The 23,033-nt window shown below is 49.6% G+C and overlaps 1 pseudogene; it reads right to left on the bottom strand.

The window, feature by feature from the left end:
* Positions 1–1,467: 1,467 nt before the first annotated feature.
* LOC149349198 (uncharacterized) lies at positions 1,468–7,394 on the bottom strand (annotated as a pseudogene).
* Between the last annotated feature and the right edge of the window lie 15,639 nt (positions 7,395–23,033).

Genomic DNA, 23,033 nt, shown 5'->3' with positions numbered 1-23,033 from the left:
CTGAAATTTGCACAAGATATTGTTAGCTTCAAGAAATTCTGTAATGTGCTTATGAACGATATGTTCTAGTAATTTGCATGAGTGTGAAGTTAACGAAATGGGGCGATAGTTGGACAAGATTTGGGTGCTGCCAGCTTTAAACAGGGGAATAACTTTTGCAAGCTTCCAGGCTACGGGGACGGTTGCGGATGATAGCTATTTCTGGAAGATGGTAGTCAAATAGCGGCTGGTCCAAAGAGAGTAACGATGCAGAAATACATTAGGGATATCATCAGGACCACTGCTTTTTTTCACATTTATGTTCAGAATGAGGTTCAGAACACCTTCGACGCTTATTGAAATATCTTCGACAGAACATTGAGAGTTGCTAGGAAAAGTAATCATTTCAAGGTTATCTCTTGTAAATACCGACTGAAAATATGTGTTGAAATTAGTAGCTATAGCTAATGAGTCACAGACCGGCTTATCATCAATAATGAAGGTATTGGGACTAGTGCTCTGTGGCAATATGGATGCCCAAAATTTGCGGGGATTGTGTTTCATTAATTGCGGCAAGGAATTTCTGTAGTAAAAATCTTTTCCCGAGTGAACTTTGGCACGGAGTTCTTCTTTAGCGTCGCTGAACTGTTGCAAGAGTTCAGGGTTACCATTGCGCTTGGAAACGCGTAGTCTGGCAACACGGCGAGAAAGATGCAGTATGTCCCTTGTTATCCAGGGCATACTGTGGCTTTGCTTTTTAGTTTTTAATGGAACAAAACGCTGAATACAGACCTTCACAATGTTTTCGGAAAATGTTACTAAAGAATTCACGTCACCTGATATGCTAAGGTGCTGAAACTGTTCAAATGCGTCACTTAATAAATCCAGGATAGCCACGTCGTCTGCTCTACTGAAATCCGGAAATGTTGAATAAGTTAGTTTTGAGGAAGGAATAGAACATGGGATCGAAACAAGAACAGCGTTGTGATCGGATATCCCCTCGACGACTTCGCATGTAAAATTCGTCGCGAAAAGAGAAGAGCTTAAAAACACCAGATCCAGTATTGTCGAAGACCTCGTGGACTTATCAACTATCTGTTTTAATCCAAATGACAAAGAAAAATTGACAAGGTCATTACTGATTGCAATGTCGTGACCAGTAATGGATAATGTATGCCAATGAATTCCGGGAAGATTGAAGTCTCCTAGGATAATTATATTTGGATTGCTGATATGATGAGAATGCAAGAAGTTACTTAAAGAATGCACGTGGTCTATGGAAGTGCCTGGTGGTCGATACACCGCACCGATAACAAATGATTTGTTACCTACGTAGAGTTTGCACCAAGTTGACTCTATTTCGACAGGGACCGAAATTGCAACAAATTTCAGACTAGACTTAATGAAGAGAGCGACACCGCCTCCTTTCCCATGCTGCCTGTCCGCCCTAATTACAGCGAAACCTGGAGGACTTATTTCAGAGTCAATTATACCATCATGTAGCCACGTTTCGGTGACCGCAATGACATCAGGCGAATGAGTTAGGATTAAAGAGATAAAATTTGGAAGCTTGTTTACTAAACTTCTGGCATTAATGTTCAGAACACGAAGGTTGGCGGCGGTGTCCCGTCAGTCAGAATCTGCGGGTGACTTGGCAGCAGTAGCATTAGCAGCAGCAGTGTCCGGGGGCGTTGATTTCGAATCTTTGACCAAACTTTTCTCAACATCATCCCAGTTGTACCGCACGCTATCAATAAACACGTGGTCATAACGCAAATGAACCTTCGAGCCACTGTCACGATAAGATTGCGTTGCATCTCATATTTTTTTCCGGATTAATCGAACGTGAGCAGAGAAATCCTCGGATAAGCTAATGCCTGAATTTTTGAGCCTATGCGCATTTTTTAACGCTTGAGTTTTTTCCCGAAAGTCGAGAAGCTTAACGATGACAGGACGAGGGCGCCCTTCCTGCTTTCTACCTAGCCGATGATACTTGTCGTGTCCGGTCGCTGTGTTGAATGCAGCGAAAGACGCACACGGTACTTTAAGACTTCGTTTATTTAAAGCTGATGAGGGTGCGACCAGCGTCGACCGAGGCAGGAGCCGAACTGGCCGCCCGAAGAAAGGAGGGAGCGGAGAAGCGTCCACGGGAGGGAGTGGCTTCCCAAAACAGGAGGAGGATGCGGGGGCGCACCATGGGGGGGCATCTGGCGACAGCGTGCGACGAGGGGCAAGTGGTCGTTAGGAGGAGGATGCGAGTGGTCGTTAGGAGGAGTGCGGGGGCGCACACACACAAAAGCAATAAGGGGACACAACACTTCCTTCCCCCTTAGAAAGTTGCCTGGTATCGTGCAGGGGGTCGGCGCTCACGCGTGGAGGCGCGCTGGCTTTGTGCGCTCGGGGGAGAAACACTTGTAGGCTGGCTGTTGTTCGCTGTGTCTCCTAGGTCTGTCCTGGGCGAAGTCTCTTCTTCCGGGAAGAGGTGCCAGGCTATGTGGGAAGATGGTGCACGTGTTCTCTCCGCTGGCGGACAGCTCTCAGACGGCGTCGTAAATCTACGCAGCTGGTTGAGATGTCGGCGTGCTACTGTGCCATGTATGTTGACGAGCCAAGAGCGCAGGCCTATGCGTATGACAATTGTAGCTTCCTCCCAGCGTGGCTTTTTCAGAAACTGTCGGGCGAGGACGCGCTGCCCCTCATTAAGCGTGCCGCAGCGCGGAATTGCTTTTTCTTCCCGGAACGTCTCTGCCTTTGGCTCGGGGAGGATGGCTGTGAGCTGGGTTCGCATTTCACGCTCGAACATCATTTTCGAGGGGGTCTCGCTTGTTGTGCTCTGAACCGTCGTGTGCTGCTTGAAGAGAAAGCGCGCAAGGCGGCGCTGCAGCGAGCCTGTCTGATCTCTTTCAAGGGCGCGTTTTAGCTCGGCTACGTAGCGCTCGGCTTGTCCGTTTGTCGCTGGGTGGTAGGGGGCCGATGTAACTGATGAGATCCCGTTGTCGCGATAAAACTTGAGGATCTCCGCAGACACAAACGGTGTTCCGTTGTCCGACACTACCTTGCGCGGCAGGCCGAACGTTGCAAATAGTGATCGGAGGTTGTCAATGACTGCTGCCGAAGTCGTCTGTCCCATTTGCCTTATCTCAAGCCACTTTGTGTAGGCATCTACGACCACAAGGAAAGTGCAGCCCTCAATTGGTCCTGCAAAATCAATGTGCAGTGTGTGCCATGGTGTGTCTGGCTTTTCCCATTCTGGGACAGGAGCTTTCGGCGGGGCGCTCCGGCTACTCTGGCAAGGCTTGCATTCTCGCACCACTGTTTCGATGTCGTTGTCAATGCCAGGCCACCACATGTAGCTTCTGGCACACTTTTTCATTGCAACGATGCCCCGATGTCCGGCGTGAATGAGAGACATAGCTTGTGCGCGTAGTTCTCTCGGCATCACAACTCGGGACCCAAATATGATGCAGCCGCGATGGGTGCTCAACTCTGTAGCTCGCCTGCGGTAAGCGTCGAAGTTGTCCCCTTTGAGTTTATGCACGTTGCCTTGTTGAACAGCTGTGTAAACTAGCCGGAGAGCTGCGCACTTCTGCGTAGATGCTGCAACTGTGCCTGCTGTAAGCGGAGGTTCTGGCAGTGCTTCGAACATCAGAACGTCTCCTGGTGGAAATGGTTCGTCAACAGTTGCGTCTAGTGGCAGACGGCTTAGCGCATCGGCGTTTTGATGTTTACTCCCATTGCGGTAGACCAGAGCGTAGTCGTACGCTGAGAGTTTGATGCACCAACGTGTCATTCGCGGAGACAAAGTTGGTGGCATAGGCCTTTGTGGTCCCAGAATGCCCAATAGCGGTCGGTGATCGGTTATAAAGGTCACCTTCCGGCCGGCAATGTACTGGTGAAAATGTGTCGCCGCGTAGACGATGGCTAGCCCTTCTTTGTCAAGTTGCGCGTAGTTGCGTTCTGCTTGCGACAACGTACGTGAGGCGAATGCGATGGGAGCTTCCCTTCCTTGCTCGTCAGTTTGCGATAGAACCGCGCCGACTCCGTACGGTGATGCGTCGCAAGCCAAAAGCAGAGGCTTCCTTTCGTCGTAGTGGCGGAGGACTGTACATCTTCGAATCAGGTCTTTCAGGGCATCGAATGACTGCTGATGGCGTGGCGACCATGTCCATGTCACATCTTTCCGAAGGAGTTGGTATAAGTCGTTGGCCACGGTAGCTCTTTGTTCCAAGAACCGGTCGTAGAACGTCAAGAGTCCGAGAAAAGCCTGTAGCTCCTGCTTGTTTGTTGGAGCTCGTGCTTCTGTGATCGCTCGCACTTTGTCCTCGGTAGGGTGAATGCCTTCCGCATCAATTCGGTGTCCCAGAAATTGCACCTCTGGCACCGCAAAACAGCACTTCGATTTGCTTATGCACAAATTAGCGTTTGCTAGCCTTTCGAGAACGAGCTCTAGGCGCACTGCATGCTCTTCAGTGGAAGTGCCACTGATGATGACATCGTCAAGGTAGACACAAACTCCTGGGATGCCCTGAAGCACTGTCTCCATGAATTTTTGAAATATGGCCGGGGCTGCAGCTACGCCAAAAGGCAGTCGCTTGACTTTGTACAAGCCTTTCAGTGTGTTAATTGCCAATAATTCAGCAGTTGACTCGCTCACCTTCAGCTGCTGATACGCCTGGGTGAGGTCCAATGTGCTGAAGACTCTTGCGCCACGCAGTACACTGAATACTTCTTCAGGTGTCGGTAGCGGGTAAGAGGACGCTTTAGTCGCAAGATTGACGGTGCTCCGGTAGTCTCCGCAGAGGCGTATGGTTCCGTTCTTCTTGCGAACTACGACAAGTGGTGTGGCCCATTCTGAATGCTGCGTCGGCTCGATGACACCTTGCTGCTCCAGTTTGTCCAACTCTTTTTCAACTGAATCTCGGAGAGCAAACGGCACCGGCCTGGCCTTCAGAAATTTGGGTTGCGCGTTGTCCAACAACTCCAGTGTGACCGGGGGCCCTTCGTTTCCTGGAATCTCTTCCGAGAATACTCTTTCGTATTTCTCTTGCAGTTGCTCAACCATGTTCTGGCTCGGCGTCTGGTGTATGCCGCATATCATCACGCCTAGTGGAGAAAACCAGTTTCTCCCTAGAAGGCTTGATCCTGTGCCCTTCACAACAAGCAGAGGTAGCGTATGGGTCTGGCCGTTGTAGTTAACCTGCACGTTGGCAGAGCCCAATAGTGGCAGATTCTGTCCTGACCACGTTCGCAGGTGCGTGTCGTCTTGTTGCAGGGCGGGTGCGTCAGATGGCCATGAAGTTCGGAACGTGTCCTCACTGATCAGAGTACAGGCTGCGCCGGAGTCCACCTCGAACTTAATCAGCTGGTGATGTACGCTTACTTCTGTAAAAATCTTCGGTCGCGTGCCGAGATTCATGGTGTTCAGGTCGTACAACACAGATGGTGTTGCTGATGTTGTTCCATGGAGATCAGATAGCGGCGTATTCTCTGAGGCGTTGACGCTGTGATTAGGCTGGGAAGGTGACTTTATCTTGGCAAGTCTCCGTTTCGTAATGCATGCTCTTTCGATATGCCCTCGCTTGTGGCAAAAATTACACGTGGCTGACTGGAATCGACATCCCTGGGGGTTGTGTTGGTCGTCACACCGCCAGCAGCGTTGTGCCTTTTTGACCGATTTTACAACAGAAGGCTTGCGCACCTGGTTGCTTGTCTGGTGTACCGGCTCGGTGTTCCGGCGAATCCCTCTCTGCTGGTGACCGGCGCTCTCCGCTCGAACGGCGATGTCGTAAGCTTTGCTGAATGTGAGGTCCTTCTCAGCGAACAGGCGCTGCTGCAGTGACTCGTCACTCAGTCCGCACACAAATCTGTCGCGTAACATCACGTCCAAGGGAAGCATGGTGGTGTTAGCAGAAGAAGCTGCGTCTCCCTCCTGCCCGGTAGCTGTTGCCGACAGCGTTCCAAAATTGCAGTCGGCAGCGAGCTTCTTGAGCGCGGCTACGTAGGCGCTCACAGTTTCTCCTCCCAGTTGATCTCGTCGTTGGAAGCGAGCCCGGCTGTAGACCTCGGATGGCCTTGGGTCGTAGTGCTTTTGCAGCGCTTTTACGATGTCGTCGTAAGACACTGCCGCTGGTGTGCTTGGCTGAATAAGGGCGCAGACAGTATCGTAGGTCTGCTCCCCGCACAGCGTCAGCAGGTTGGCCCTCTTCAAGGCTGGGTCTGTGATGTTGTTAGCTTCAAAGTAGAACTGAAGGCGTCCAACCCACGATGACCACGATGAGCCGTTGAACTCTGGTATCTGATTGGGAAACCCTCGCGTAGCCATGGCTTGTCAATAGCGTTGCGTAGCGCGGGTCGAATCCACTTTCTCGTCGCCACTGTCGTGTCCGGTCGCTGTGTTGAATGCAGCGAAAGACGCACACGGTACTTTAAGACTTCGTTTATTTAAAGCTGATGAGGGTGCGACCAGCGTCGACCGAGGCAGGAGCCGAACTGGCCGCCCGAAGAAAGGAGGGAGCGGAGAAGCGTCCACGGGAGGGAGTGGCTTCCCAAAACAGGAGGAGGATGCGGGGGCGCACCATGGGGGGGCATCTGGCGACAGCGTGCGACGAGGGGCAAGTGGTCGTTAGGAGGAGGATGCGAGTGGTCGTTAGGAGGAGGATGCGAGTGGTCGTTAGGAGGAGTGCGGGGGCGCACACACACAAAAGCAATAAGGGGACACAACAATACCTTTCTATTTTAGGACAATCCAACTGAAGGTTATCGATGAATACCTTAGTCACCGCAATGAACAGAGCTTTGTTAGTTTCTTCATCTTCTTCAGCAAGACCGTGAAATATAAGATTGTTTCTGCGAGAACGGTTTTCCAGCTCATCATTTCTTGAAACAAGCTTGCTAACAACCTCAGACAACGAATTCAACTGGTGTTGCATGGCCCCGTCGCTTGCGTCGCCGTTCGAGGTTGGCGGGTTTGCCTCAAGAGCAGAGACTCGTGATTCAAGTGCCTCAAAACGAGAGTTCACTCTCTGCTGGAAACGCTTTATATCTGCAATATCTTCGGCCATTTTTCTCTGGCCCGCAAGCAATTCGGCAAGCATTTCATTAATAGCTGGCTGATTGAAAGTGGAGCAAGCGTCATCAGTGCTTGCTACTTGAACATTAACGGCAGAAGATGTAGAACGTGTGCCTGGTTTTGAACCGGGATTGCTGTGAGAGGGTCCAGGATTAGTTTCCACATCGCCGCTTAAGAGAACACTAGCAATGCAGTAAACAAGCTGTGAATACAACGATACAGACACATAACGAAAACCGCGATTGTGTGGGCGAGAAAACAGCATCAAAAATCTGTCATCAGAGCGGACGCAACGTGCGTTTTCAAGAAAACGTACCTGCGTGAAGAATAAGAAGCGGATAAGCATGCTGCCGCTTTCGCTGTCTCCTAGCCCACTGGCAGACCGCTGTGTAGGCATTGCTTTTATACGATCCGTGGGTGACGTCACAGAACTTGGCTTTAAGATGACCGGTAGATCGAAGATGACATCGTCGAAGGGAGATGCTCGGCCAGGTTGCGCAGTGGAGGGAACACCCGTGCTGTCTTTTATAGGAAAGGTAGGGCAGTCCACGCTCGCTTAGATGTCATCCACGTGTAGGATTGGTGATGGCGATGGAACTGAAGTCCGTAGCGCAAGGAAGCAAGGCGCCGCTGTAGTCCCGACGAAGGCACCAGCGAGGCAGGCGCAGAACTGCGTGAAGAATAAGAAGCGGATCAGCATGCTGCCGCTTTCGCTGTCTCGTAGCCCATTACCGACGATTACGTTACTTCCTAATGCGAAATTTGAGCGCAGCAAATAAGCTGTTTCACCTTTTCGATAGATTGAGGCAAAGAAATCGAGCAACACATGTATGCGCTATCACAGAATTTTTTTTTATTTTTCACACGTATTCGCAATTTCGGCTCGGGCGGTGCACATATACAGATCCGCCACCACCGATCTGGCTCTCTGATTGCCACCGCACAGGGGTTGCATTGGAGGAGGAGCGAAGAAAGGAATTAAGTTCGAGCCGGCGCTTTGACAACCGGAGACTCGCAGGAAGAGGGGGGAGGGGGGCGGCGTGTGCACCCAGCGGCAAACGATGGGGGCAGAAACGCGCGCAGCAAGCGGACAACACGATAAAGGGAGGAGGGAAGAGATAGCAGCGACTGACTGATGCCGCTGACGCCGATAGCGCAGGGGGGGTGAAAGGGGGGCGGAGCTGGTTACGAGGCCGACGACAACGCCGACGCCGACGACGACGCGAAACCCAGGAACGGACGCCAAAGAGCTGCGCTCTAAAAAGAACTGTAGGGTACACTTAATCTCGGCCTTAAAGGACTATAAACACTTAATTTTTGCTTGCTGGTTTTCTTCTTTTAAATGATCCGTAAGACATTGGAACACATGGATCACCACGCGGTACTCCCTTACGACCTCTAAATTTACAATGTATAACGGAATTTCATTGCTAATGCTCTTCTATATGGGTTTCATCCATCGCAGGATGGCGTTCACGTGTAGTTAGCCCTTAGGTCACGTAAGGCACGAAATAACTGCAATATTAATGCACATACGTAGTTTGAATTCACTACAGCACTTAAACCAGCCTGCTGAAGTGCTGTAATGACAACAACAAAAAGCATCAAAATGCATTAATTGTCATTTTTTAGTGCCTCAAGTGTCACAAACGCAAACACATCACATCCATCGTCGAGTTGATGAAACAGAAACCCATAGAGCGCCAAGAAGAAATTCAAACAGAAAATGCTCAATGGCCACATAAGAATATCACATATCATATATTAATAGAATATCATATATTAATGTCTAATGCATTGTTGGAAATAGGAAACTGCAAGGAAAAATTTGGTTACCATTGTGCACTAAGCGTATCACGAAAGTTTTAATGGTTTCCTTCGGCGACCTGGGGTCCTCTTTGCGTATTACTTCGTAGATACGAACACTGTCCCTTCTTTCATCATCCCATAAGGCTTAACCTACCTTTAAGGGGGCTCTAAACGGGGCTAAAAGGGGCTCTTAATAAACTTACGGTAAGCCTGGCATTTAAAAGACGCCGTTTCACAAATATCTTCCGTTTAATGTGTTTGTTAGGAGCTCAGTTATCCATAGTCAAATTTTGAATTTCAGAGTTGTAGCGCCTTTCGTTCTCCTCTCGCCACTTTTTGGAAACTCAAAGGTTGGCGCTGCTCCACAGGCTCCACCCACCCGGCTGCCGACGCGCGCTAGACTACGCCGGTGGGGGGGGGGGGGGGGGGGGGGGGGGCTTCCCGACCTGCCGGAGGAGCGGCGCGGCTGACTGGCGCGGCCATGCTAGCGGCGTGACAGCTGAAAGAATCTCGCTAGCAGCCATTTCTTAACCTACATATGCAGATAAGTGATTCCCAATTTCTGAAGTCGTGCGGGAGGATGAGATGATGCAGAAGGACGGAGAAAGCGCAGCCTGTTAAACGCCTACTTTCTTGCAGGCCTGCGCTAGGTTGCGAAGAAAAAATTAGATGAGTAACAATCGGTCGGGCTGTAGAAAGTGCAGAAGATGGGGCTATAGGTGAGTTCCAGGTGGAAAGAAAACGGGCGCGGCAGAGTACGGTTGAATGTTTAGTGGGGGCACGATTAGGTGGGCTCCAAGACGATATTAATATTGCAGTTAAAAGCACATGCAGGGACCTCTATCGCATTAATATTTGCGCAGGAGCGGAGAGAGGGGAAAGAAATGGCGCGTGGTGGAAATAGGTCACTAAATTGGCGAGCTAAGAGGAGGATGCCGCGAAGCGGCTGCGGCCGTGAGAGGCGGCCCAGGGAGAACTAGGGTCCGCCGTGGGCGAAAAGATTGCGCGAACGCCAGCGCGGCAAGGCGAACGCTTGCAAAATTTTCTATAGATTTTCTATAGACTTTTTATACAATCTAAAGTCATCCTTTACACTCTTTCTTTTGTCTATAAACAGTCTATAGAAAATCTACAGATCAAAGTCTAGAATTTTCTGAATTACCTTTTGTCTATAGACTGTTTATACACTATCTATAGACTAAAGTCTATAGACAGTCTATATCAAGATTATAGACTGTCTATAGACTATTTACAGACTAATGTCTATAACTGCCTCAATCTCTTTTCGTGTATAGGTGGTCTATAGACTCTGTATACACTGAAGTCTATAACTGCCTCAATCTCCTTTCGTGTATAGATGATCTATCTCTATAGCCAGTTCTGGACGAGACCTACCCTTTTGTCTGGCAACCAGGCTCTACAACACCAGCGTTCAAAGCGGTTGGCGCGCAGTGTAAAAACCACCCACCAAGCTCGCACTTCGGGCACGACATCGCACCAGGGAAGATGCACTCACGCTCCTTGATGTTGCAGGTTAGTCACTTGACCAACGCGACTTGTGTTAAGAGCAACAATTGCTGTCTTTTGTCGGTGTCGGGCCCACCTGCTATTGAAGACATGTTAAAGCGAATGTTCGTGTTTTTTAGTGCTTTTTTTCCGAGTTGTGCGAAATCATGCTAATGCTTTCTGCTGATATTGAATCCAACCCTGGTCCCATGTCGAAAGGCGAAGCTGATGCATTTGCCGCGGCCCATAAAACGATCCATAAACTTGAAGACGATTATGCTTTCCTATTGGAGGAGATGAAAAGTGCTAAAGAAAAACAGGCAGAAAATTGAAACAAAATTTGGCTCCTTAGCACTAAGGTAGCGACCTTATAACCAGCCATCGCCGCACGTAGCACAACAGAGGAAGAAAAATCTCTGCCTCTCCCGTAACCGAGAGCAGAGTAAGCATGAAATGTTTACGGGCATAACACATTGCTTGTAGATGGTACTAGTCAAAATCTTGAAATTGGTCTAGTGTTCGTTGTCGGCAGGGCAGGGGCGAGCAGTCTTCTTCTGTGGCGTATCACTCGCAAAGCGATTGCTTTCCGCAAGACGCTTCCGACCTGTCGTTTTATCAGGCTCCATTGCTCGGCTTAAGCAGCTGTGACGGTGGCGGCATTGAAATGCAGGACGATGCAGAAGCGTACGCGGACACGACGAGACGCAGGCCTGACACGAATGTATATGCAGCGCGTTCGAATACTCCGCGAGCGTGTATACGCTCTGTATAGCCTGCCAGAGGGGGAAACTGGCATGAGCTGAAGGCCCAGCGGTCGGTCTTTTACATGCGGGAGTGTAGGACCGTAGCGCCATCCTTGGGGAGGGAGCGAAAGCAGTTTTCTGTCGACAGCCCTTCTCGCCCTGGAGCTCCCCTCTTTCTCTAAGCGGCATTTTCTCAAAGCCCCTAACAGATCACGTATGTCAACGAAGTGTATCGTGGCATGTATGTGCTTTTTGCACGCGTTATTAGAAATCGGAAATTATAATTCCGTGCATTATCAAATGCACAGCTCGAGTGATATCTTGATGAACATTGAGAAGACACTGGCAGCAGTTATTTTTTGTGACTCGTTTGGAGAGCAACCGACGCTTGGATGCCGGTCCCGTAGGAGGGCTTAGAGAGTCTCGTTGAATCACGTTAGATCTCGTACGGTGCCCGGATGTTCTCGTTTCAGTGCCCGGGTGAGTGGAAATCAGTGCCCGGATGTTGGTTCTCGGTCTCGGCGTGACGTCACCACACTGCCGACAACGGGAGCTAAAAGCATTTCGTAAGAAGAACAGAAAGCTGGGCGAGTTGGTTGTTATCCATTTTTTAACAGCGCGAAAAGACGACGACGTTTACACACACAACAACACGAGCGCTGACTTTCAACTGAAAATTTATTAACACAAAAGACACTTATACATAATCCCGCCAAACAAACACACAAAAAAACTACTTAACTTATCTTAAACATCCGGCAACGACTTCTCAAGAAGGGCAAATTCACGATTCATCAATGACAATGACGGTTTAGCGACACACGCAGAGCCCCCCTTATCAATGCGATAGGCCTCTACTAATTCTCTTACCGTCTGATCTTTGTGTTGGAAAACTACAGACGTGTCTTGAAGCAGAGGGGTACAGGTGTGTTCACGTTGTCTGCAATGCAGAGCTAAATTTGATCCGCCTCCTTTGTCCACTGGATTAAAATGTTCCCTCAAGCGGTCGTTTAAACAGTGTCCTGCCTGCCCTACATACCATGCGCCGCAAGAAAGGGGAATTCTGTATACTACCCGTTTCACGCAATCGACCCTCCTTTCAGCATGATTAGTGGTGCATTCACTTTCGGTCCTCCTACCAAGTAGGGACTCACGCCTTCTTTGTACAGCCGGGCAAATATTACTCAATTTTCTACGGAATGAAAATAAAACGTCAACCTCATATTTACGACTCCCTTCCTTCAGACGGTGAGAGACCGAGTGGACGTACGGAATAACCGCGACCCTCTGGCGCTTGGCTGCTTCACGGATGTGGTTGGATTTCATTTTGGACGCCATTCTTTCGCATTGCCTTCCAATCGTAACTTCATAGAAATCTGCCTCCCTCAGACTGGCCATTTGGCTTTTCACACTTTCCTCAATCGAATGGAGGCACGACTTATTTAGAGCGGCGCGAATGCATGAAGTGGCAACGCCGTCTTTCACCAACTCGGAATGCCCCGAATGGAAGCTTAGTAACCTATTGACGGAGCGTGGCGAATACAACCAGAAAACATGCCCCGGCTCAAGCCTCAGTTCTAGATCCAGAAACTGAATCCTGCCATGTTGAATAGACTCTGTGGTAAAGGTAAGACCATGGCCATTCCTGACAAAGCTGTGCTGCACAGGCTGTGTAAAGCTATCGTTCCTAACAAAGACGAGGTAATCGTCCACATATCTAAGTATCTTCAGTACACCGGCCGGTGCCTCTACTTCAATCGCTCTGTCAACCCTGCTGAGGAACAAATCGCCTAGCATCGGTGCTACACGGGAACCGATACAAATCCCAGAGCGCTGTATAACTACGCCATCATTTCAAGCAACAATGGTTGATCTAAGGTACATGCAAAGTACTTCAAGAAAGGCATCCACCGGCACACCACAAACGTTGCGGAACCGCACCTCGTCATTCTCTTCCGTAATGCAGTCTCTCACAAAGCGCGGCAAACAATCGTGAGGAATCGAGTAGTATAAGTCCTCTACGTCCACACTGAACACATGACAGTCACCGGGATTATTGTCCTGAAGGTATTCCTGAACGGCTTCAGAGTTACTTGTGCGAAAAGGATCTTCAAAGGAACGGGAAGCAAGAGACTTCTGTAAGTAGCTCGAGACGACAAGCTGCCACGTGCCACGCTCCGAAATTATGGAATGAAAGGGCAAGCCTACTTTGTGAGACTTGACAGTAAAAAATATCTCGAGCGTGCTACGTTCCGCTTTTTTGACCGAGTCGCACAACTTGTCAAGGCTCACTTTTTTTAGAAGAGCGACGGCGCGTATCTTAATCTTGGCAGCGTTCTCAGGCACGCATCGAAAATTCTTCGTGACGGCAGCCATAGCTGTTTATTCCATGTCAGGAATGGCCATGGCCTTACCTTTACCACAGAGTCTATTCAACATGGCAGGATTCAGTTTCTGGATCTAGAACTGAGGCTTGAGCCGGGGCATGTTTGCTGGTTGTATTCGCCACGCTCCGTCAAGAGGTTACAAAGCTTGCATTCGGGGCATTCCAAGTTGGTGAAAGACGGCGTTGCCACTTCATGCATTCGCGCCGCTCAAATAAGCCGTGCCTTCATTCGATTGAGGAAAGTGTGAAAAGCTAAATTGCCAGGCTCAGGGAGGCAGGTTTCCCTGAAGTTACGATTGGAAGGCTATGCGAAAGAATGGCGTCCAAAATGAAATCCAACCACATCCGTGAAGTAGCCAAGCGCCAGAGGGTCGCGGTTATTCCGTACGTCCACTCGGTCTCCCACCGTCTGAAGAAAGTGGATCGTAAATATGAGGTTGACGTTTTATTTTCATTCCGTAGAAAATTGAGTAATATTTGCCCTGCTGTACAAATAAGGCGTGAGTCCCTACTTGGTAGGAGGACTGAAAGTGAATGCACCACTAATTATGCTGAAAGGAGGGTCGATTGCGTGAAAGGGGTAGTATACAGAATTTCCCTGTCTTGCGGCGCATGGTATGTAGAGCAGACAGGACGCTGTTTAAACGACCGCCTGAGGAAACATTTTAATTCATTGGACAAAGGAGGCGGATCAAATTTAGCTCTGCATTGCAGACAACGTGAACACACCTGTACCCCTCTGCTTCAAGACACGTCTGTAGTTTTCCAACTCAAAGATCAGACGGTAAGAGAATTAGTAGAGGCCTATCGCATTGATAAGGGGGGCTCTGCGTGTGTCGCTAAACAGTCATTGTCAGTGATGAATCGTGAATTTGCCCTTCTTGAGAAGTCGTTGCCGGATGTTTAAGATAAGTTAAGTAGTTTTTTTGTGTGTGTTTGTTTGGTGGGATTACGTATAAGTGTCTTTTGTGTTAATAAATTTTCAGTTAAAAGTCAGCGCTCGTGTTGTTGTGTGTGTAAACGTCGTCGTCTTCTTGCGCTGTTGAAAAATGGTTAAACAAAATTAAGTTCGAGCCGGCGCTTTGACAACCGGAGACTCGCAGGAAGAGGGGGGCGGCGTGTACACCCAGCGGCAAACGATGGGGGCAGAAGCGCGCGCAGCAAGCGGACAACACGATAAAGGGAGGAGGGAATAGATAGCAGCGACTGACTGATGCCGCTGACGCCGATAGCGCTGGGGGGATGAAAGGGGGGCGGAGCTGGTTACGAGGCCGACGACAACGCCGACGCCGACGACGACGCGAAACGCAGGAACGGACGCCAAAGAGCTGCGCTCTAAAATCTTTGCCTCTCCCGTAACCGAGAGCAGAGTAAGCATGAAATGTTTACGGGCATAACACATTGGTTGTAGATGGTACTAGTCAAAATCTTGAAATATGTCTATAGTGTTCAACACACCACACCACACTCTTGTTGCGTCGAAGCGATCGCCTGCAATAAAGCGGGCTTAGGTAGGCATCCGCGAATCGTGGCGGCCTGGTCGCTTTCTGGAGGGGCCGCATAATCGCGGCGTTGTCGGCAGGGGCGAGTAGTCTTCTGCTGTGGTGTATCACTCGCAAAGCGATCGCTTTCCTCAAGACGCCTCCTACCTCTCCTTTCATCAGCCTCCATTGCTCGGCTAAAGCAGGTGTGACGGTGGCGGCATTGAAATGCAGGACGACGCAGAAGCGTATGCGGGCACGACGAGACGCAGGCCTGACAAGAATGTGTATGCAGCGCGTTGAATACTCCGCGAGCGTGTATACATCTTGCCAAAGGGGGAAACTTCATGAGCTGAAGGCCCAGCGGCCGGTCTTTTTCATGCGTGAGTGTGGGACCGCAGCGCTATCCTTGGGGACGGCGCGGAAGCGCGACCCTCTCTCTTAGAGAGTCTCGTTAAATCTCGTACGGTGCCCAGATGCTCTCGTTTCAGTGTCCGGATGAGTGGAATTCAGTGCCCGGATGTTGGCTCTCTCGGTCTCGGCGTGACTTCACCACACTGCTGACAACGGGAGCTTTTCATGCTTAAAATGCCAAAATAGTGTGCGTCTCGAACCAGCTGACAGCCATTGCGTCAAGGTGTGAGGATGCGTAAAATAGGATGCGGTGCTCAAACCTTCTTGTCTTCGAAATAGAAGATGAATCAGATGAAGACTGGGCAATGTACGAGGAGAAAATAATATAATTCTTCCCCAAAAAGTTAGAAATTACCGCTACAAGCCATCAGTTTGACCGAGTTGACCGACTGGGGAAGTATAACGCTGAGAAGCGGAGGCCAGTGATGACAAAGTTGATCTATTTCAAGGACAAAGCACTTATTCTGTCATAAGGGCGAGAACTTAAGGGAACATATTTTGCAATCCGTGAGGATTTTTCGCTTGCCACGCACAAAACAAGGGCAAAGCTGATCGAGTTCGCAAAACAGCATAAATTGAAGTACAAGTTATCAGTTGATAATCAACTGCGCATGGACTTAAAAACGTACATCTACAGTGTCGATACTGATGCTGTAGTGTAGTTAGATCAATAGCTGAGACGTGGCAATATTGCATACATCCACAAAAATCCCAAACCAGTCATATCTTCCCCGTTATCAATATCATTTACTAATATCCGAAGTATGTTCAATATCCGAATACCCGAAGTATCCCTCAAGAGAAAAGTATACAACAGCTGCATCTTACCGGTACTAACCTATGGGGCAGAAACGTGGAGGCTAACGAAGAGGGTTCAGCTTTCCATAGACCGCAGTCGTGGCCTAGTGGTCTGGGCGTCCGCTTCGGCTGCGGGAGGTGGTTGGTTCGAAACCCACCGCCGGACACCCACCGGTAAAAATGGGTACAAGCCACCCCCGGCCCGGCGCCCGGCTTCTTCAGGGGTGTGCGCTTGGAGGAGGCTCCGTAAACTCCGCTGCGCCCCTTCGGGGGCAACCTAGTTTCGAGCACTCAGCCTGCAAAGGTGGTTCGTGTTTCACTGCAAAGTGAGGAGTTCCGACTCAAAACTCGTACGCTCTAACCAGCGTGTCTCAAGACAAACACTGTAAGCGATCCTTCGTTTCGAAGAGAAAACTTCAGAGTATCACAGCTGACTAGACATGCCGGTTTTTCCGGCTGTCTGAAAGAAAAATGATAGGTGTAACGTTAAGAAGATCAGAAGAGGGCGGAGTAGGTGAGGGAACAAACACGGGTTAATGACATCCTAGTTGAAATCAAGAGAAAGAAATGGGCTTGGGCAGGGCATGTAATGCGAAGGCATGATAACCGCTGGTCCTTAAAGGGAAGCGGAAACGTTTTTTTTAGAATTCGAGGTTATTCAAGAATTCGAATCTATCAATGTTCTAGATAAAGCATGAAGAGTACTTTTGCACTAGCATTTAAAGGGATGTCATAATCATCGATTAAAACCGCGACGATGTTTACGCTTCTTCTCACTACGTTGGAGGAGTGCGGGGAAACTGGGCAGTGACGTCATTGTTGCCGAAATTTCTGATGTCCGCTGCTTACGCCTGCATGCTGCTGTATGTCGTCAGATGGCGCCAAACAATGCATTGTGAGCTTCACCTTCGATGGCGTCGGTTTTCTTCCATGGAATAACCGTTTGTTCGTTGGAAACGTAGGGCCGTCATACATGACGTCATTATCGGGGCCTCTGTCCGCCGCTGTGCACTTCAGAGAAGCCTGAACGCCGGCGACGACTTTATTCGGCGATTACGCCACCATTTTAAATGCTAGAGCAAAACGATTTCTCAGAATTTACGTGCATGTTTCGCACATTCGGCAACCTTAAACTCATCGAATTACAAAACCGCTTCAGTAGGCCTTTAAGGGTAACGGAGTGGATTCTAAGAGAAGGCAAACATAGCAGGGAACAACAGAAAGTTAGGTGGGCGGATGGTGGTGGTGGTGTGACATTTTTATTCGAACATCCTTTCTATTAGGCGTTCAGTACATCCTGGGCCAAGGCGACGAGGGCACGTTGCAGTCTCAGTTCCAGGGAGGCGAGCCAGATGGGCCACGGTGGGGGTGGGGGGAAAGGATAGGCGGGGGACTGGAAGGCTGCGTGACACTGTGTAAGGCAGTGTTCTATCGAAGAGCAAGTTGCTGGGCTAGTTGGTGCTGTTGCATCGTGGTGGAGCAGCGCAAAGGACGGTAAACAAGAAACAAGGAAGGACGTACACAGGCGCTGACTATCAACTGAATTTTTATTGCGAAATACAGAGAATATATAGCAATCATGAGGGGGTGGAACATAGATAAAAGGTTGCTCGGTCACCGGAATCCAGAAGACAGTCACGTCAGTAGATAAAGTATGTTGGTGAATGTGGTGGCGGTGAAAGACGATAAAGAGAAGCGGAGGGTGTATAGGGCCAAGGCGCGAAATAACGGATGATCTTTCTTTACCGATCATCCGTTATTTCGCGCCTTGGCCCTATACACCCTCCGCTTCTCTTTATCGTCTTTCACCGCCACCACATTCACCAACATACTTTATCTACTGACGTGACTGTCTTCTGGATTCCGGTGACCGAGCAACCTTTTATCTATGTTCCACCCCCTCATGATGGCTATATATTCTCTGTATTTCGCAATAAAAATTCAGTTGATAGTCAGCGCCTGTGTACGTCCTTCCTTGTTTCTTGTGTCCCGTCCTTTGCGCTGCTCCACCACGATGCAGTGTTCTATGTCTGAATATGTGTGTGGACAGTTTGGGCACTGAGGTGTGGAAGTGTACCGGTATAGGTAAAGTTTGGCTGGTGTATGTAGGAGATTAAACTGTATTCGGCGAAGAATGCGAGCTTCACGGATCGATAAGGATGGGTGCGGTGGTGGTAAATCAGCTAAATCTAATTTTTGCTGTGTGTAGTATTCGTCGACAGTACGTTTGTAAGCCCTGACCGCCTGCTCCGTCGGTGGGCTCGTCCATGGGATCCCCGGCGCCCGGTGTATAGTTTCGCAGGCAAGCTGGTGAGCCAGCTCATTGCCGGGGATGCCCATGTGACCAGGGATCCACCGAAGGGTCACCGGTCGTGGGCTTAATGCTAAGAGGGCGGCATCTAAGGCCGATCGAGTAGGGAAAGGGAGGGCTCTTTCATGGAAGGCACGCAGAGCTGCCTGCGAGTCTGTATAGAGAACGTATTGGGGGGCGGGGGGTAGGGTGGCAAAGTGTGTGATGGCATCGGCGATCCCGTGTATTTCTAGGGCGAGCGTGGAGGGTGGGGAGGTGTATGGACCGGTTGTGTGAGTGCTGGTTGTAGAGAGGGAAGGGTGGAGGAAGAAGGCTGCTGTGGAACCCGCGGTTTCCGTGAGACAGGCGTCTGTGCAGGCCACCGCCGCAGCGTCCAAAGGTGGCTTGTGGTTGTATGCGTATGCCTGGCGACGGCCTGCGTGTGTGTGTGCGGACATGTTGCGTGGAATGGGTGCGAGGCGGAGGTTAGGGGGATATATCGGAGACTGCGGTCGGTCTGGGAAAGAGATGGGTGCGTAGGGAGTCTGGGAAAGTATCCACTGTCCAGCTGGTGTACTGGACAGGCGGATGATTTGTCTCTCCCGGTGCAGGTTAAGGAGGGCTTGAAGAGGGTGGAAGAGGCCTGTTCTGTACAGGGTGTCTGTAGAAGCCTGAGGGGGGAGTCCTAGTGTTGCTTTATATAGTGTATTGAGGGCCCGGGTTAGTTTGTCTTGTTGTGTACTTGTAAGTGGGCAGTAAGGTATGTAGTACAGGAATTTGTTCAAAGCCAGCGCTTGAGCAAGGCGGCTGGCGTGTGTCTCGGAGAGGCCGGCATGTTTTAAAACTACGCGGCGCAGTAAGTGTGTTACTGAGTGGCATGTGCGTATGGACTGATTGATGGCAGAGGTGAAAGTGTTGGAGTTTAGTTGCATACCCAGGATGCGACAAGATTCGACGCGGGGGATGCGCTGTCCGGCAAGTGTGAGGGAGATGGAGGGGTTCATCGTCCGTTGATATTTACTGCGTGTTATGAGTAAAAGTTCTGATTTCTCCGGAGCGGGTTGCAGGCCCGCTTGGGAGAGGTGTGAGGAAATGGTGTTAAGTGCATGTTGTAGTGGGGTTTGGACCTCTCCCGGTGAGTCAGTGGTGACCCACAAGGTGAGATCGTCTGCATAGAAGACGAAATGAAGGTTGGGGATCTCGGCTAAGGCCCGGGCGAGTGGGACCATGCCTAGGTTAAAGAGGATGGAGAGAGGACGGCACCTTGTGTAGTGCCACGAGTGAGTGGGATTGGGTTAGACAGTTTGTCGAGGTAGCGGATACGGGCAGAGCGGTGGGAGAGGAAAGCTCTTATGTAATTGTGCATGCTGTGTCCGCACTGCGTATCAGCTAGTATGGTGAGGATGTGGTCGTGTGATATGTAGTCGAAAGCCTTGCGTATGTCAATGGTTACTAAGGCTTTGACCTGCGCAGCGTCTGAGGCATTTGAGTTAAAGAAAGCGTGTTGAAGGAGAAGGAAAAGGTCTTGAGTGGATAGTGCTCGGCGAAATCCAATAAGGGTGTGGGGGTGTAAGGTATCGGTAGCGTTCGCGGGGGTCATCGGAACGCGGCTGGGGGCACTCAAAGCGGAGCGTCTCCTTTCTTGGAACGCGGCCGCTCGCGAACGCGCCGGGAAGTACGGGTGTCCACCCGACACGCGGTACCGAGCACGAATGTATATTTGTGTTTATTTTCATTTGACACGACCGTGCGTTTGGGTTTGTGGAAAGGGCGTTTTGCCCTACGGAAGCTGGAGGGCTGGCCAGGCTCTCGATAAACCAATCATGTGAACATCGTAACATGATTGGAAGCCATCAAATGTGGGCCGGGCCTTTAAAACCGGGCCCCGGAGCTGGAAGCGGGGTTCTGCGCTAACGTGAGATGCTATGCATCTTCGGCAACGCCGAGTAGGGGCCTCCCCTAGTGTTAGCCAGTTCCACCTTTTGGTTGTTTGTCTTTTTGCCGTTGTGCCTGAACTTGTATATTCTGTGTATATTTGTATATAAATCTTCAGTTATTGCCTTTTTCATCCCTGCGTCTGTACTCGTCGAGAGACCGTCTCTGACGGGGCACCCCTGGTGCGAAGAGCTTCAGTCCTAGTTACCGACCGTCTCTGGCGGTGCACCTGTGGTGCAAGAAGAGGAAGAAGAACCTGATCTTTACTGGGGGATATAGTCGGTGGCTTGAAGATGGGAAGTGAGGCGGGAAAGCACCATGTGTTCCATGAGCTTGCCCGCGCAGGAGGTAAGGGAAATAGGACGGAGGTTACTGATGCTGGAGGGTTTATTGGGTTTCGGTATGAATGAGACCAGGGACGATGTCCAGTCCACTGGCAGGGTGCCAGAGGTCCAGGCGTCGTTGATGACATTAAGAAAAAATGTGTTGGCTTCGGGGGGAAGGTTCTTGAGAGTTTTGCATGTGATTTTGACTGCACCGGGGGCAGGGTGTCTGTTACAACGCGCGAGTGCTGTGTCAAGTTCTGTGTGCGTGAAGGGTATGTCTAGTGCGGGAAGGGCTGGACCATGATATGGTGAGTTTAAAGAGGATTGTGAGGGTGGGAAATAAAGTTGTTGGAGGTCAGTGAAAACCTCTGTTGGAGTATGGGAGGCGAAGAGGCGTTCAAGAGTGGGTGTGGGATGAGGTTGAGGTCCGAGAAGGGAGCGGAGAAGGTACCAGGATGATTTTTGATGTAAAGTTCCGTCTAAGCGGTCGCATGTTCGTGTCCAGTGTTCGGTGTCGAGTGTCTTGCAGTGGGAGATAATGTCGTTGCGGATTGCTTGTATTCTGTCGCGGAGCTGTGTGTTGTATGGTTGTGTAGCTAATGTGCGTTGGAGACGTTTTCTCCGCTTCCACAATCGTAGAAGGTGAGGATCAGGGTTGTCACGGGGAGTAGGGTTAGAAATTTCACGTGTTGCCCGTGACTGGGTGTTTCTGAGATCATCAACCCATGAAGCGTAGTCGGAGGGGTTAGATGGGGGTGGGGGTAAGAACCGGCGAAAGTCTGACCACGAAGTGTGTCGCTAGGTGGGCGGATGAGATTAAGAAGTTTGCGGGGATACAGTGGCCGCAACTGGCAAAGGACAGGGTTAATTGGAGAGACATGGGAAAGGCCTTCGCCCTGCAGTGGGTGTAGTCAGGCTGATGACGATGATGATGATGAAGTATCTTATTCCAGAAGAGGGCAAATATGGGCTGGTTGGTACATGTTTTACGAATTGGAAAAACAGCGCAATCAAAGACGAGACACAAGAGAAGGACAAAACACCAGCGCTGACTAACAACCAAATGGTTTATTGCTACAGGCAAGGCAGCATATATATGAAATGGCACGAGTAAAAACACAAAATAAGCATGAGAGAAAGATACCGCACAACCACACAACCGTACAACCACAAGATACCGCACAACCACACAGTGACGTGCCTTTTTTTAGTCAAGTTGTGTGGTTGTGCGGTATCTTTCTCTCATGCTTATTTTGTGTTTTTACTCGTGCCATTTCATATATATGCTGCCTTGCCTGTAGCAATAAACCATATGGTTGTTAGTCAGCGCTGGTGTTTTGTCCTTCTCTTGTGTCTCGTCTTTGATTGCGCTGTTTTTCCAATTCGTAAAAGTATCTTATCCAAGAGCGCTCATGCCTCATCTTTTCTCGAAGACAGTGACTACGATATAGCTTTCATTGAAACATGGGTACATCCCGATATCAAGGACTGGGAAGTTCTTTCTGGCTCCAATTCATATAAAGCATACAGGTGTGATCTCATTCATAAGCGAGGCGGGGGCGTACTCTTAGGCATAAAAAAAAACGCTCACATTATTGCTATCGATACCGACTGCGACCTTGAGATCATTTGTACGGCTTGCATTATTTCCTCTTTCAAGCTTTTGATAGGCAACTTTTACTGCGAGCGACCTCCGATCACTCCTTTTCAGATAAACTACGTGTAAGGCTTACGAGGGCATTTGAACTGTTCCGGGCCGATGTAACTTATCTACTCGGAGACTAATTTTCCACAGATCGACTGGTCGAAGCTCTCATCTCCTTGTACTGCTTCATCAAGCTTCGTAAACTCGACTTTAGATTTCAACCTATTTCAACTTTTTCAACCTATTTCATTTTAGTACCCCAACCCACCCATGGCCCCAATATTTTAGACCTTGTCTTTACAACAGCCCCTGACACAGTGCATGACATAAAGTACTTAGATGGATTGAGCGACCACAATTTACTTCCACTGACAATTAACATTCCACTTCCGTTCACTGGCATCACGAGGAAAAAGATTCACGACTATAACAGAGGAGATTACAATAGAATCAATGACGAACTTCAAGTGTTTTCTGATAATATCCTCTTGCCCTCTTTTCAAGACAGGTCGGTAGAAGATAACTGTGTTTTTTTTAAAGACAAGCTCGCAAAACTCGTTGCCAAACACGTCCCACTTATCACGCTATCAAATGATAAATCTAACTCTTGGTTTACAAGAAAGCATCAACGCATGAGAAATAAGAAAAAAAC

Source organism: Amblyomma mixtum, chromosome 3 (assembly GCF_055824585.1).
Source record: "Amblyomma mixtum isolate Tamu chromosome 3, ASM5582458v1, whole genome shotgun sequence".
NCBI lineage: Eukaryota > Metazoa > Arthropoda > Arachnida > Ixodida > Ixodidae > Amblyomma > Amblyomma mixtum.
The sequence above is the reverse complement of the archived record's forward strand: the minus strand, read 5'-3'. Positions and strand labels throughout refer to the sequence as shown.